The sequence below is a fragment of the Tasmannia lanceolata genome, unplaced genomic scaffold (genome assembly GCF_043159265.1).
Source record: "Tasmannia lanceolata isolate RefF3 unplaced genomic scaffold, GAP_Taslan_0.1 ptg000019l, whole genome shotgun sequence".
NCBI classification, from domain to species: domain Eukaryota; kingdom Viridiplantae; phylum Streptophyta; class Magnoliopsida; order Canellales; family Winteraceae; genus Tasmannia; species Tasmannia lanceolata.
In genome coordinates, this window is record NW_027518696.1 from 23,974,471 (window position 1) to 23,990,250 (window position 15,780).

The following is a 15,780-nucleotide window of genomic DNA, read 5'->3' on the forward strand; positions in this document are numbered from 1 at the left end:
ATTACTGATAAATGATCACTTGTGTATTGGAATCATCAAAACAAGATGGGAATGCCAAGGTAAAAACCATTGGGCTTACAATTTGTAATTGAGATCGTTGATCTGGAAGACCATAAAGTGAGCCGATGGATCAAGGGCTAGGATCAACAACCCCAATTAAAAGTCTGCACTATTCATGAAATTCCTATGATCGAGTCTCTTCATTTGAGAGGCCCCATATTGGATCGATCTGAAATGAGCTAAAATCTGCACTAATTAGATGATCCCAACCATACGATCAATCACTAGCTGGCAAAAATGGTTTGCAAAGACTGGGCAATAATCAACATTCAAAAAAGGCTTTATTGGAATGGGCTGGTAATGACAAAATGAACAACTACCTAGATGGTCTTCTCAACCATAGCTATCTACATCCACCTTCAAATGAAAAATGGTAGTGTGGGGCCCCTCACGCCCATTTAAGATGTACAAGGTCTCTTTCCTTCACATCTATTGACTTTTGAGAAAAGAAGGAGTTCACAAATCACTTTCCTACCTTTTCCCATCACTCATCTTCTCGTCAGTTACTACGTCCATAAAGTAGTAGTGGCCCCTCAAATCCACAACCCCAATTAAAGGAAATTATATATTTGTAATTTGGCCCTCTCTCTTCCCCTACTCACTACTACTAACCCCTTGTAGTGTAGAAAGCATATTCATAAATAGACTACAGGGTTCAGCTGTCAACGGGTCGACTTCTGATCGGATCCAACTATCTGATAGTCACGGTCCATTCAAATTTGTTATTGGTCAGATTGAAGTCGGAGTGTTCTTCAGATCCTACTTGAGAATAAGAAGTGGCATCAGAGCACAAATTCAATCTAATTGCCCCCATTGAGTGTGGAGCAATTCCTGACCAAAACAAGCTAGCAGACTGGAAACGTTGCAAGGGCATCTTTTGGCTACTTCTATACTTTGAACTGACTAAGTAGTGAAGAGTTGAGTGAAAGGAGAAAGGAAATCAAATATTTCCAAGCTCGTGAACCAAAGCCCTGTTAGTTTTGGATTTTGAGAATCGATTGTGAGCCCAAAACTGATCATCACACACAAATATGTGTTTACTTTCTAGTCCAATAATCACTTTTCGACTTGCAATCGGTTCTCAAATTCAGTGGGACCGATCTGAGCCCGTCACTATACATGTGAACACTCGACTGCCCCACAAATAGAAAGTTAAAAATGGAAATGATAGGCACTTCTCACGTTTTCATTAAAATTTAATATTTGCTCCTAAAGAACGATAGCAAATTAATCCCAAAAAACAATCCAACTTGTCAAATGTCTGGCTCATTTTGGAACATTCAAATGAGAAAAAAAAATCATTAATTTGATGAATAATAGTTGTTGGATCATTGTTAATTTTGTGTGATAGCCCATCCATGGTAGGGCCCATCACAAATAGTTCCTCTGATCCTATAATCATACAAACTGAGCAGAATTGAAAAAACCCATCGTCGGAGGGGACGGGAGTTTTGGGTTTTCCAGCTGGGTACGGACGATCGTCGGCTTCGAGACCTCGACGATTTGGGTTTTTCCTGCTGAAAAAATCAAAAATTTCTGCAAGATTTTTGCAGCAAAGAAATAGAAAATGAGAGAGAAGTTAAAATAAAGCTGAAACCGTAGCAAAGAAATTTATCTCACAGAGGATTTGGGTTTTTCCTGCTGAAAAAAAATGAAAAAACCCTCTTCTTTACAGACAAATCCGTAGGCAAAAAAAAAAGGAGGAAAAGAGGAAGAAGGCACTAACCTGTGGGAGGAGAAGATCGTTCGTGGGCGAGCGTTTCCGTCGGATGAGGGTTTTCTTTGGAGTTTATACGGCTGGTGGGTAGGAGGATCGGAGATTTGGGTTTATACGAGACCTCGAGGATTTGGGTAGGAGGATCAGACGATCGTCGGCTTCGAGACCTCGAGGATTTGGGTTTCTCCTGCTGAAAAAAAATGAAAAAACCCTCTTCTTTACAGACAAATCCGTAGGGAAAAAAAAGGAGGAAAAGAGGAAGAAGGCACTAACCTGTGGGAGGAGAAGATCGTTCGAGCGTTTCCGTCGGATGGATCGTCGGTGCGTGTCGAAGTTTTGGGCGAGCGTTTCCGTCGGAGGATCGTCGGCTTCGAGACCTCTCCGATTTGGGAATTTCTTTGCTGCTGGTTTTTTTAACAACATATACTCTTTTTCTGTAGCATACGCATGGGCCCACTTTCAACAGCCAATGAGAGTGCACCTCTCTCTTCAACCGCATGAATGGTAAAAACGGTCGAGCGCATACTCTTTTTGGCTATAGACAATTTTAAATTTATAAGATAAGATATTTAAACTTCACTAATAAGTCATTGGTGTAGCTTTATGGGAATAGAAACACCCCAACACCTTGGATACTTAATAACAATAAAGAAATTTAAATTTATGAGATAAGGTATTTAAACTTCTCTTATTGGCCATTGATATATCTTTATGGGAATGGTAACAAGCAGCAGCCAGCCAACAACCAATGAGGAGAGGAGTGTTGGTATCAAAACAATGGAACACAAAGATAAGTAGTTATACTATGAATAGTCATATTTTTCAATAATACAAATGAGGGCCACTTGTTCAGTGATCCAAACCATTCATCTAATAGTCTTCTCACCCAGGATTCGTTTTGATGCACATAATCATATAGAAACATAAGGAATATGGATTCTCATTTCTTTATTTTTCCTTTTTCTCTTGATTCTAGAGGAAAGTCAACCCGGGCAAAACATCTTGTATTTGGAAAATTTACAGCCCACAATGGCTGCATGTGAATAATAACCGGCAATTAACCAAATAAAGGTGAGAAATGGAAAATGTGTACTTTTAATTCCACACTTGTTGGTGCATCCAAATGCCCCCTGAATTATTATAAACCTTCAAGATTTGGCCTTTAAATGGACAATTAAAATATGAAAAAACAACAACCCACATTCATCATAAATGCCTCCACAGATCTCAAAGCTTCAAGCTTAGGGCATGTTTGGCAACCATGAAATTTTACTTCTTGGAATATTCATGGCCCCAAATGTAAAAGAGCAACCTATGGGGGGGGGGGGGGGGGCGGGGCGGCACAGGTAGAGAGAGCATGAAAAATCCATTAAAACAAGTGAAAAAAGGGAAATGATATCAGCACAACACTATTTTGATTTTTTCGCTAACCCATTCTGACTTTTAGTGTTTAAAAAGCTTACATTTCCCAAAAACCTCTCGCCCAACCAATAAAAGAAGAAAAGACAGCTGGTTTTGTGCAAATACCAAGATAAAGTTGTGTCGACAACATTTCCCCAAAAACTCTGCTCACTCACATAGTCCCATCCTCTCAAGTATCCCCTTCTCCACCATCACTCCCAACTAGCCCCACTAATATTCCATGGAATATTTTTCCATGGTTATCAAACATGGCCTTAGAATCATTTGATTGGGAGAATTTTGGTGTTAAGGTTCATGCATATAGCAATGTATAGCCAATAAATGGTTTAGATCATTGAAGAAGCGGGCCACACGCACTTTTGTCTGCTCATATTTTTTTCAAATAAAAAAAGGTATTTTTGCTCATTACTCCCTACTTTGCAAAATTATTGCTATACAGTCCTTCAGAATTTCATATTTGCCAAATAGTCCTTAACAAAAACAGGAATTGGAATAAGAAACGAATCGTCGGGCACTTAGGAGAGTGAAGATATAAAAGCCGGCTTCAGTGGGGTGCCACGTGGCACACCCACATCGTCCAGGATTCCGTTTTACTCATATATTATTAGATATTATTAAATTAGATGTCAATAGCTTTTGGAGAATAAGTACAATATCTTCAAGAGTTTCTATGATTGGAATTTGGAATTATAATGAGTTTCGTTGTTGAAGAATTCCAAAGAGTTTATCTTCAATAGATTCTTTGGAATAGGCTTTTACATATTTCCTAGGCTACTAACACACCTAGGCCCTGTTTGTTTTGGATTTTGATTGAGTCTAAAATTAATTATTGGACTCAAAATTACTTTTAAATTTGAGTCGAATGATAAATCCTATTTGTTTGGATTTTGAGAACCGGCTATAAGTCCAAAACTGATTATTGGACTCAAAATTAAATGCAATTTCGAGTTTTAGACTCACAAACAATTCTAAAAATCTAAACAAAAGGGGCCTTATAATCCAATTCAATTTCAACACAATTTTGAGTATAATAATCACTTTTAGACTCGCAATCGGTTCTCAAAAACCCAAAACAGACGTCACATATTACACACATGATACCGGCAATGTAACCATGTTCTATCGGGGTAGCCACATTTTGGCCATGCACTGATCCTGTTTCATGAGCGCTCTAGAAAACAAGCCTTAATTCTCATAGGAAGCGGCCCCACTTTCACACTCATATAGGTGAGTCCATCAAGGGTACCTGTAACTACGCACCCCGCTTTTAAACAGCTATAGACCCATTCAAAGCAAAGCTCTTCCACCATATCGTTACAGTTAGCACTAATTACATCTTAGGGATAGGCCAAGAGAAGTCTTTCATTCTCTTGAAAATTTAAGTATAGTGCTTTCATCGATCACTCGAATAACTTGTTTTTCCCATTGAACCTAGTTCTTGGGATCTCCAGTCATATAGGTTGAGTTGCCGTTATTGGTGATTCTATTTGATAGGCTTTAGCCCCATCCCTCTTGATGTTTCAGCCATTAGCTTTCTAGCTAGTCCTTTGGTTAGTGGATCTGCCATGTTTCTCTCTAACTTTATAAAGTCAATTGCAATTACTCCATCTGAAAGTAATTGCCTCGCATTATTGTGTCTCGGACGTATGTGTCTGGATTTACCATTATATGTTCTGCTCTTAGTCCTTGCTATTGTAGCTTGGCTATCACAATGAATAGAAATAGCTGAAATTGGCTTGCACCACAGAGGAATATCTGCTAACAGATTCCTAAGCCATTCTGCTTCTTCAGCTGCTTTATCTAAAACAATAAATTTAGATTCCATGGTGGAACATGCTCTATAGGTCCGCTTTGTAGATTTCCAAGCGACAGCACCACCACCCAAAGTGAAAATATATCCACTTGTGGATTTTGTTTCTTCAGAATCTGAAATCCAGTTTGCATCGCCATATCCTTCTAATACAGCGGGATAACTACTATAGTAGAGTCCAAACTCCATTGTGCCTATCAAATATCTTAAAATTCTGATAAGTGCATCCCGTTCTTGACTAGGGCTACTAGTACATCTACTTAGCCTACCAACTGCGTAAGCTATATTAGGTCTAGTGTAGTTCATTAGATACATTAAACTGCCTATAATTTTGGAGTATTCTACTTGTGATATACTTTTTCCTTTATTTTTCTTAAGATTTGAACTAGGATCATATGGTACACTTAAAGGAGTACTACAAATTTGTTAAATTTTCTAAGGATATTTTCAACATAATGAGATTTTGTGAAAACAATCTCTTCTGAGTTTCTAATTATCTTAATCCCTAGGATTACATCAGCCAATCCAAGACTTTCATGTCAAAGTTCTTTGACAAAGGATTCTTTGTGTCATTTATAACATCTACACTTGTCCCAATGATTAACATGTCATCGACATAAAGGCAGATCAAAACTCCAGAATTACATTCAAATCTATTATATACACATTTATCAGACTCATTTATAGTGAAACCATTTGATAACACTACTTTATCAAATTTCTCATGCATTGTTTTGGCACTTGTTTTAAACCATAAAGGGATTTTATAAGCTTACACACTTTATATTCTTGACCAGGGACAACAAATCCCTCAGGTTGTTCCATGTAAATAACTTCTTCTAATTCTCCGTTTAGGAAAGCGGTTTTAACATCCATTTGATGGATTTCTAAGTTATAGATAGCCGCTATAGCTATCAACATTCTTATTGTTGTAATCCTAGTTACAGGAGAATATGGGTGTATAAAACAATCTAACCATTCTTTCTGTTTAAAACCTTTGGCTACTAATCTAGCCTTAAATTTTTCTATAGATCCATCTGTTATAAGTTTCTTTTTAAAAATCCATTTACAACCTATTGGTTTGCACCCATGAGGTAAATCCGTTAACTCTCATGTGTTATTTGACATAATGGATTCTATTTCACTATTTATAGCTTCTTTCCAAAAGTTTGTATCCAAAGAAGACATGGCTTCTTTAAAAGTACATGGATCATCATCTACCAAGAGTGTATAAAAGTTAGAGCTAAAGTTAGTAGTTTTCTTTGCTCTTAAACTTCTTTTAGGTTCTACCTCTAGGTTAGCTTCTTCTCAACCTCTTTTTCTTCCTTTAGGTTCTTGGTTTTCCATTTGAGGAATACCATAACTACTAGATGCAACTTCTGTTTGAGGTATTAGGATTTGACTCACACTTTTTAGTTTAAGAAGAAATACATCCTAAAAGAATTCTGCATCTCTAGACTTTAATATAGTGTTTACATCTATAGGATTATGTTCAGATTTCACCACTAGAAGTCTATAAGCTGCACTGTTTTGTGCATAACCTATGAATACACAATCCACTGTTTTAGATCCTAATTTTGTTTTCTTAGGGGGAGGTAAGCTTACTTTAGCTAAACACCCCCACTCTTTAAGGTATTTAAGACTTGGTTTTCTACCTTTTCATAACTCGAATGGAGTACCATTTTCATTCTTATAGGGTATTTTGTTTAATATATGACAAGCAGACAATAATGCTTCCCCCACATGTTAAGTGGTAGCCCTGAACTAGTTAGCATGGCATTTACAATGTCAATTAGAGTCATATTTTTTCTTTCTGCAACTTCATGTTGTTGTAGAGAATAAGGTGTCGTCATCTCATGAATAATTTCATATTTTCTACAATATTTAGAAAATTCATTTGACGTGTATTCACCACTTCGATCTAATCTAAGTATTTTAATCTTTTTGTCTAACTGATTTTCTACTTCAATTTTACAAGTTATAAAATTTTCTAATGCTTCATCTTTAGTTTTAAGAAGATATACCATTGCATATTTAGATTTATCATCTATGAAGGAAATAAAATATTTATTCCCTCCTCGAGTCATAGTGTTCTTTAGGTCGCAAACATCACTATGTACTAGTCCTAGAATTTCTGAATTTCTTTCTATTGATTTAAATGGTTTTTTGCTAAATTTTGATTGAACACATATTTGACACTTTGGTTTTTGTTCAATAAAAACATTTGGAATCATATCTAAGTTCATCATCCTTTTGATAGATTGTGAATTTACATGTCCTGATCTACCATGCCACACATCATAAGATTCAACAATATAAGTAGAAAAATCAGAAATTTTATTGATTTCATTTATGGATACATTAAGCTTGAATAAACCCCCACAAGCATAACCCTTTCCCACAAACTTCCCACCCTTGGTGAGAATAAACTTATCAGATTCGAAGACGAGCTTGTAACCGTGCTTGTTCAACGAGTAGCCAGAAATTAAGTTCTTCTTGACTTCTAGAACATAGAGAACTTGGTGCAGTGTGAGAACCTTGCCAGAAGTGAGCTTGAGATTAACCTTTCCTTTCCCCATGACCTTAGCCGTTGAGGAGTTACCCATGCCGCAATTGAAACAACTTTCTTTCTTCTTATTCTTCTCTATCTTTTTGTTACTTTTGAAACGGTTTTGGCTCTCCATCTTCTTCTTGTTTTGATGAGACCCAAGATTTTTATTTGTTTTCTTCTCACCAGTCTCAACAAGATTGGCCTTAGAAAGGAGTTCTGATTCTTTGTCATTTTGATCACGATTTCTATGTTCTTCTTCAATTCGGAGTGTCACTAGGAGGTCTTCTAAAGATAATTCATCTTTCCGATGTTTAAGACTTTTTCTAAATTCCTTCCATGAAGGTGGAAGTTTATCAATAATGGCCACCGAATGAAAACGGTCATCCATTTTGATTCCTTCCGCTAGGATCTCATTCAATAGAAGTTGGAATTCATGAACTTGTCCTAAGACAGATTTTCCATCCACCATCTCAAATCTAAGATAGTTTCCCACTACATATTTTTTTACTCCGGCATCCTCGGTTTTGTACTTTTTATCTAAAGCTTTCCACATTTCTTTTGCGGTCTTCATTCCACAATACACGTCATACAAGAAATTTGTCATGGCACTAAGAATGTAGCCACGACACAAAAAGTCATTATTTTTCCATTTTTGTGTAACCTCGGATCGAGCGGGTTCATGTTCTTCGGGATGTGTTCTCAGGACATAGGCAACTTTAAGAGTTGAAAGCCAAAAGAATAAGCGTTGTTGCCAATGCTTGAAGTTCAATCCGTCAAACTTCTCGGGACTGGTGTAATCTTCGCTGGCCATGTTGAACTAATCCAAATAGTCTATCTTAAGATTGTTGGAATAATCTAGGGGTCAAGTAGATTAGTTCAACAAAACTAGTGATATATGTAATTGAAATGAAATAAAGAAAGTGTTACCTTTGGTGATCCCGAATGTAAACCGCAAATTTGTAAGCAAAGATCAAAGGAAATATGAAAGAAAAGGGAATGAGTGTAGTGGTAGAGGCACGTTACGAAATAACGCTACCCTTAAGATAGATTATCGCCCCCACCACGCTTGGTATGCAATCGGGTTCTGTTGCGACCTATCTCCAGGATACAACACCACTTTCTTTGTCGTTGACGGTGTGCACGCACTGGCTCGGACCTTGCGAACAACGATTGACGCCGAATAATTTGCCCAAAAATAGAACCAAATATTGCAAAAGCTTAAAAGCTTGAAAAATGAAGAAACACACTTTAGAAAAGTGAACAGTAGAAAGGAAGAGACTTTCTCGTTTTTGTTCTAACAAGAGGAAGAGTGGGATCTATTGTATACACTATGGAAGTGTATATAATCCGCAATCCCCAACGTCTCTCCATTTAAAGCAGTGGAATGTTTGCAAAAAAGTCATAAGGCTATATTAAAGAATGAGTAAATTCTATAATGAGTTAAAAGTACAAAATGTATATGATATTAAAATATAATAAAACCTGGCAAAACTTTTGGGTTTTGATTCAAAAAAGTCAACATGCCTTTAAGGCATTAAATATCCAACAACGACGACACTTCAATGATGACTGATATATTTAGAATGCTAAGATACTTGCTTTTTAAAAGATTTAGAATTGAGAAAATAGTGGAATCTTGCCTTACTCAAAAACACTAAGCTTTAACCTAGTTTTATCATTTCTAAAACACCTAAAAGACCGCAATACCTTACAATCATACATAGGTGTATCTTCTAACATAAGATTTTTAATGGACTTGCTTAGCACATGTTTTGGCTTTTGTAAAAATCAGATTGTAGAAAATGCTTGAATATAGTAAAAGTAATCCATATTGGTTCATAGATAGTTAATGACCAATAAGGTTTTGAGCTGGGAATACCTTAGCCACGTGAGTTCATGTTGGAAAGGGGTATGTTAATGGGTTAACAATGTATGTATGGGCTTAACGATGTATGTTTGGGCTCGATGTAAGCCCAATATCGTAGGTGGGCTTACATGAGGAACAAGACTCCGTAATAAGTGGACTTTTGGGTTTCCTTTGTTTTTATAGAGAATTTATAAGATGAATGGGCGTACAACCTCGTATTTGTTGAACGATGGAAGTACCACCCTTGATATTTGATCCAACAACATCTTAAAAAGTGTGTTGCTATTGGATAAAATATCAAGGGAGGGATGGTGAGTACGAGTTTGTCTGCCCATTCATCATATAATCTCTCATTATTATATGTGTGGGGTTGATCCCTACTCTCACAGATAAATCATAAGACTTGTTATTTCTCCCCATTGGAATACACGTAAGGTTTTTGTGGAGACAATAGAAGAGCACCACAAAAATCTTTCTTTGTTTTGTAGAAGATTGGAATCATCTCAACATCGAGCATAGTCAGTCGAGGGAAGTAGTATATTGAGGTATTTATGTCTAATCCTTTTTGGGTTTAATTTCTTCATTCTCCTTATTGTTTGGTCATGGAATGTCAGTTTAACACATAAAAGTAACTTGGCCATATGCAATTGAATGACATATATATATATATATATATATATATATATAATACTATATAGCAGAAGAGAAAAGGGAGAATTATTGTCCATTTAACACCTCGATGTGGATGATTTTTACGTTTTTTGCCCTCCCCACATATCTGTACATACTATCTATGTGAGGGTAAAATAGTAATCTACATACGAAAAGTACCGACACAGGGTACCTGTCTATGATAATTACGGAAAAAACTACCAAGAAGAGGTAAAGACATATGACAATGGCGAAAGAACTACTTTATATTACTCATGCAGGACACTTGCAAAATATTGACGGATTCCGGGCACCTGAAGAGGAACAACAATTATGGAAACCTCTATCGATTGGAGGGCTAGGATTAGCCTATATCGATTGGAGGGCTAGGATCAACCTATGGAAATGATTTTACGGACACAGCCGATTGATGTTGTGTTCCATCACATGGACGGTTTGGATCAACCTATAAAGCCCCCCTCCTTTATGCTTTTTTAATAAAAAATCAATAGGGTGATCTTAACCATCCCATTTAAGAGGAACAACATATTATGGCATCTTTAGATTGGAGGGCTAGGATCAACCTATGGAAATGATTTTTGGGGCACAACCTATTTATGTTGTGTTCCATCACATGGACGGTTTGGATCAACTTATGATGTGGTACGTACAGTTCTTGTCGGCCCGTGCATCGCACGGAGTTTTTTACTAGTATATATATATATATATATATATATATATATATGTGGGAAAGGTGTGCGTACTCGGTCAAGTAGATAAGCTTATCTACTCGGTCGAGTTAAAAACAGTGGGGGCCCACATTTTTGGGGTGATCCAAACCATTCATTTGAAAGGCACTTACCTAGATAGGGTGTCCACAAAAAATCAGCCTCATAGGATCATCCTGACCCATGCAACAGTGGAGGGAAAAATGGGGAAAAATGGACAAACACAGCTTGTCCACAAATCTGCCCATTTTTCCCTCCACTGTTGGATGGGTTAGGATGATCTTATATGGCTGATTTTTTGTGGACACCCTATCTAGGTAAGGGCCTTTCAAATGAATGGTTTGGATCACCCCAAAAATGTGGGCCCCCACTGTTTTTAACCCGACCGAGTAGATAAGCTTATCTACTCGACCGAGTACGCACACATTTCCCTATATATATATATATATATATATATATGTGTGTGTGTGTGTGTGTGTGTGTGTGTGTGTGTGTGTGTGTGTGTAAACACCCTATTTTGCTCGGCCTAGACTAACGATAGCTTGCCGTAAGCTGTCGAATGCATAAATCAAAGGCCTTTGTAGCCTCCAAATTATAGGAATCTAGGGAAAATTTGTGACCCACAACCTACCCAGTTAATACCCACATTGAAATACCCTTAAAATTCCGAAATACTATATTTTTAGCAAAAAAAAAGCCTTGAACATGTTACTACCACATTTGTTATAAACCTAGAAATTAGGGTTAGCTTGGGGTCACAGACTATTTGATAAGTGATAAAACCTAGATCCCTCTGCATTCATTGGGCGATCCCATATCACCCAGAATGCCATAAACCTAGTTTTTCGACTCTATAAAAGGCCTGACCCCGTGTACTAAAAAAAACTTCTGCTAAAATTTGGCCAGAAGTCCAGTGTAAAGAGTCAGAAATCCTAAAAAGGTTTAGCACTCCTCGAAATACCTCTGACTCAGGCACCATGTAGAAAAACACTCATAAAAGGAGGCCATATGAGCATAGTATGTTGGCGGCACGATAGACATAAAATGGGTACATCTTGAATGAGCAAGGTTGTTTGTGAATGATTGCAGGTTGTCAACAATGAACTTATCCTCATCCCAGAACACAAGGTATTATTGGGCATGATGACTTTGTACCCTGAATGCCTGCATGGCTTCACAAATAGAAATCAATCTGAGTTGGGTGGCAGATCTTCATATCCACTACAGTTCCTAGTAATATATTTCTACCCTTATCATCCGAAATCTGGTTTGGCATGAAAATGCAACGAGATTTGACAGAGGTGTAAAAGAGAGTTCGCAGAAATTATGAAGATGAGAAAGTGAGGATGTAGAAAAATTTAGATGGCCAAAGAGAGATAGATAGATAGAGAGAGGATGAGCTAGCATTTGGCGATTCTTGTATCTTTTTTTTTTTTTAACTTTCAAGGTTATTCTCCCCTCCCTCAAATCCTTCTCCCCTCCAGCCCGTAACCTACTTGTGATGGCATTAAAAAGTTTAATGTTTCCGTACGGGACTGATTGGGGTGAATTTATCTACACCCCTGTAATATATACTAATTAATGTAAGTATTTTCCTTTTGTCATTCAATTTTTTCTCATGGAATTTTTTTATTAAAAATCTGTTTCGATGGGAAAATCCTTAGTATTTTTCCATATTATGTAAACTCATTTTCCATGGAAATTCTTTTCAAAAATGATTTTTTTTCTACGAGGAACTTACTAAGACCTCATATTTTTTCCACATAATAATATTATTTGGATGCTAATATTGGCATCGCTATGCGCAGTGTAACAAAAATCGCATAGAACTTTAAAATTTTCTTTTCGATCTTGCAATTGTCCAAGATCCTAGAGTCTAGATTAGTTAATTATGTTAATAAAACATAAACAAATAACTCTTTGAAGAAGAAATCAAGGAACCACGCTGCTTGATCTACTTCTTGAATGGTTGTGATCGTTCTAAACGATGCGAACCCCGCAATTTGAACCGATGGATTCTTTTTCTTTGCTCAGACTATTGTGGATGTGAATAACTCTTATTCACCTCTTTAAGGTCTGATCTAATCAGTACATTTGTTATCGAGAATAGAGAAATTGATTGGAAGCCTTCTCTTTGAAACTATTTCAATTGGAAGAGAGATAGAGAGAGAGAGATGGAAAATAATTTTTCTAAAGAGGGAAGCAAGGGAGAACAAATTTTTGAATATTCCTTATTCTAAATTTCGTTCATCACTCTCTCATTTATAGAAAATAGAGTTTTGGTTTCATAAATCTTTGTTTCTTTATTTCAATTCCAATCCAATTGAGAAACCAACTTGAATTGAGACTCTTTGAGTGAATGGGACTCTCTCATACCTCCAAGGTTGTGTGGGGACACTCAAAATACATGGGAGAATGTGTATGGATGCTTCTCTCCAGCCCTTGTGGCCTTATCTCATGAGAGTTAGTGTTGGAAACAAATTGCTTGCTTTGTAGATCCTATAATTTATCAATGCTTATCCAACAAGGAGTTTGCGTGCAACACAAAGTTCTTGAGCAATTGTGACTCTTTCCTCAACTCTCCAACTGATTTAGGATTGTTGTGGGCCCCACAAACCTTATCCAATTGTCTAGTCCTATCCCAATTCCCAATTCCGTTCCAATTCTGCAACTTTTGCAAAACCGGTTTGGAAATAACCATTATTATGCTTATTATTAATTAAATTAATAATACATAATAATGTATAATAATTAAATAATTAATTAACAACTCACATCTAATGGGAGTTATTTCGGCTCCAATTTGTCTTCGAAAAATTCTTGTATTGTCTCTTGTTACTTACTAAATAAAGACATGTATATATGCATATATCAACACATACACACACACACACACACACACACACACACACACATATATATATATATATATATATATACTTAATTAATATCAACATTAATCTAACGGATCATATCCGTCCGTGCAATTATATAAAATGCGGAACCCTGATCCGTTTGGATGTTACTGGGTCATTCGAGTTATGAGTGGGATCGTCGCAGGGATCCGACAGTCGATCCTGTAGAACCTTATGCGGGCCCCACTCGATCTCTCTCTGTAGTTAAACTACACTTGCATTAGGTCAGTGGCTTCCATCGAGACATAACCGTGAAGATGACTGTCAGATCATCTTACCCCTAATCACATCATGTATGTGCAAGTCTTTTCTTCGTAACTACATCTACCGAGTTGAGTCGTACGGGAGGTGGACACCATTTACCCCCTTGGCCCACTCTTGGTATATCATTTGGTTAAGCGGTGTTCGGCCTCCAAATGCATTTGTAAAATCCTTTGAAAACAATTCAATGTTTCATTAATTTTTTTCTAATAAACATTTTATCAAATCCGCCTGGCCAGGCTATTTAATAGGCCTACCGCTCTGACAAAATTGTAGATGTCAATCCCTAAATTTTAGGGCGAATAATCCCCTGTTGAGTATCACTATTGCTCTCGAGGGCTTGCTCTAGGATATAGCTCTATCCGAATGTGACTCTAAAATAGAATCACTATAAGATAGACTAAGACCCTAGAATGGGCCGACAGACCAATAAGATCCCTTAGGTCTAAGGTCTTGTGAAGGGTCCTGTCTGGAAGAACACCTTTATACTTTCTTGTCCACAAGTTGTTCTTTATTTTATCCGGTTCGGTTGCGCGATTTAATCGTCGCACCCACTCTTCTTTCTTAGGGTCCACTACTCAGATGACCGAGATAAGTTACCTCACGACACGTGCATGTAAGTAAGATTGGTGCTAGTTGTATACTGAAAGAGATGTCTAGTCTATTTCCCAACAAAGAACTATTAAGGCTTGCATAGAACCGAGATGTCATATCGCCTTGCTCTCTTGGATTTGTGAATCCTTTGAGCATGGCATTTCTACAATGCTCCCTAAGGACGAACATGTGACAATAAAATAAGCACATCACACACATTCATTAATATAATTACCCATTCATGTCATGAAATAAATCTTTATTGATTAGAAATTCTACTTGCTTTTCAGGGCATATATTCTAACAACTACGCATTCTAATAATGCACAAACTGATCTTGCCTTTTCCTTTTTAATTGGCTTCCAAAAGCTTTTTTTTTTGGAATTGTAATAACCTGACAACTCTTTAAATAATAAAAGATAAGTTGAGTCAGTGCAATTATCAAAACATGGTAGTGTCAACATCAATAGCTTATTATTTTTATGAAAATTTTCTACATCTCATGCATAGTAATGGATGGGGCCCACTGATTTACGCCTCATGCCTGGATAGTGTGTGGGCCACCATCTTACACCCATGCATACAAGCCCGTCATTTACCCTAGATGTTTTGACGAGCTGGGGCCCACCATTTTACACCTCTATTTTTTTCATGGGTTGGGCCCAACCATCTCCAGCCAATCCATGCATAGTGTGGAACCCACCGTTTTACGCTGTTTTGATGGTTTTGGGTCCCACTGCCTCCACACAAACCCATGCACAGGTTGGATCCACCAATTTACACATATTTGCATTGGGTGGGGCCACCATTCTAGTTAAGGTTGTAATTTAAGAGTGTGCGCTGTTAAAAATTGGCAGAGCCCACCATTTTACACCTCAAGTTTGGGGAATGTCAAATGTGCCCCTTTTCATCACTACGGACACTCAGCGAAGTACGTCAGAAGGATTCAACGGATTTGATTGCCACATACATTGCAGTTGGGTGTCCCATGTGATGAAAAGGGCGCATTTATCATTTCTCCTCAAGTTTTGATGTGTGGGGCCACCATTTTAACCCATAGGTGGGCCCCACCATCTCTACCCAAACCCATCCATAGGTTGGATGAAGCCCACCATATTAACCCTCATTTTTTACACCTTTTGGGTCTCACCATCTCCTCTCAAATCCATGCATAGCGGGGTCCATTTTACACATATTTTCATAG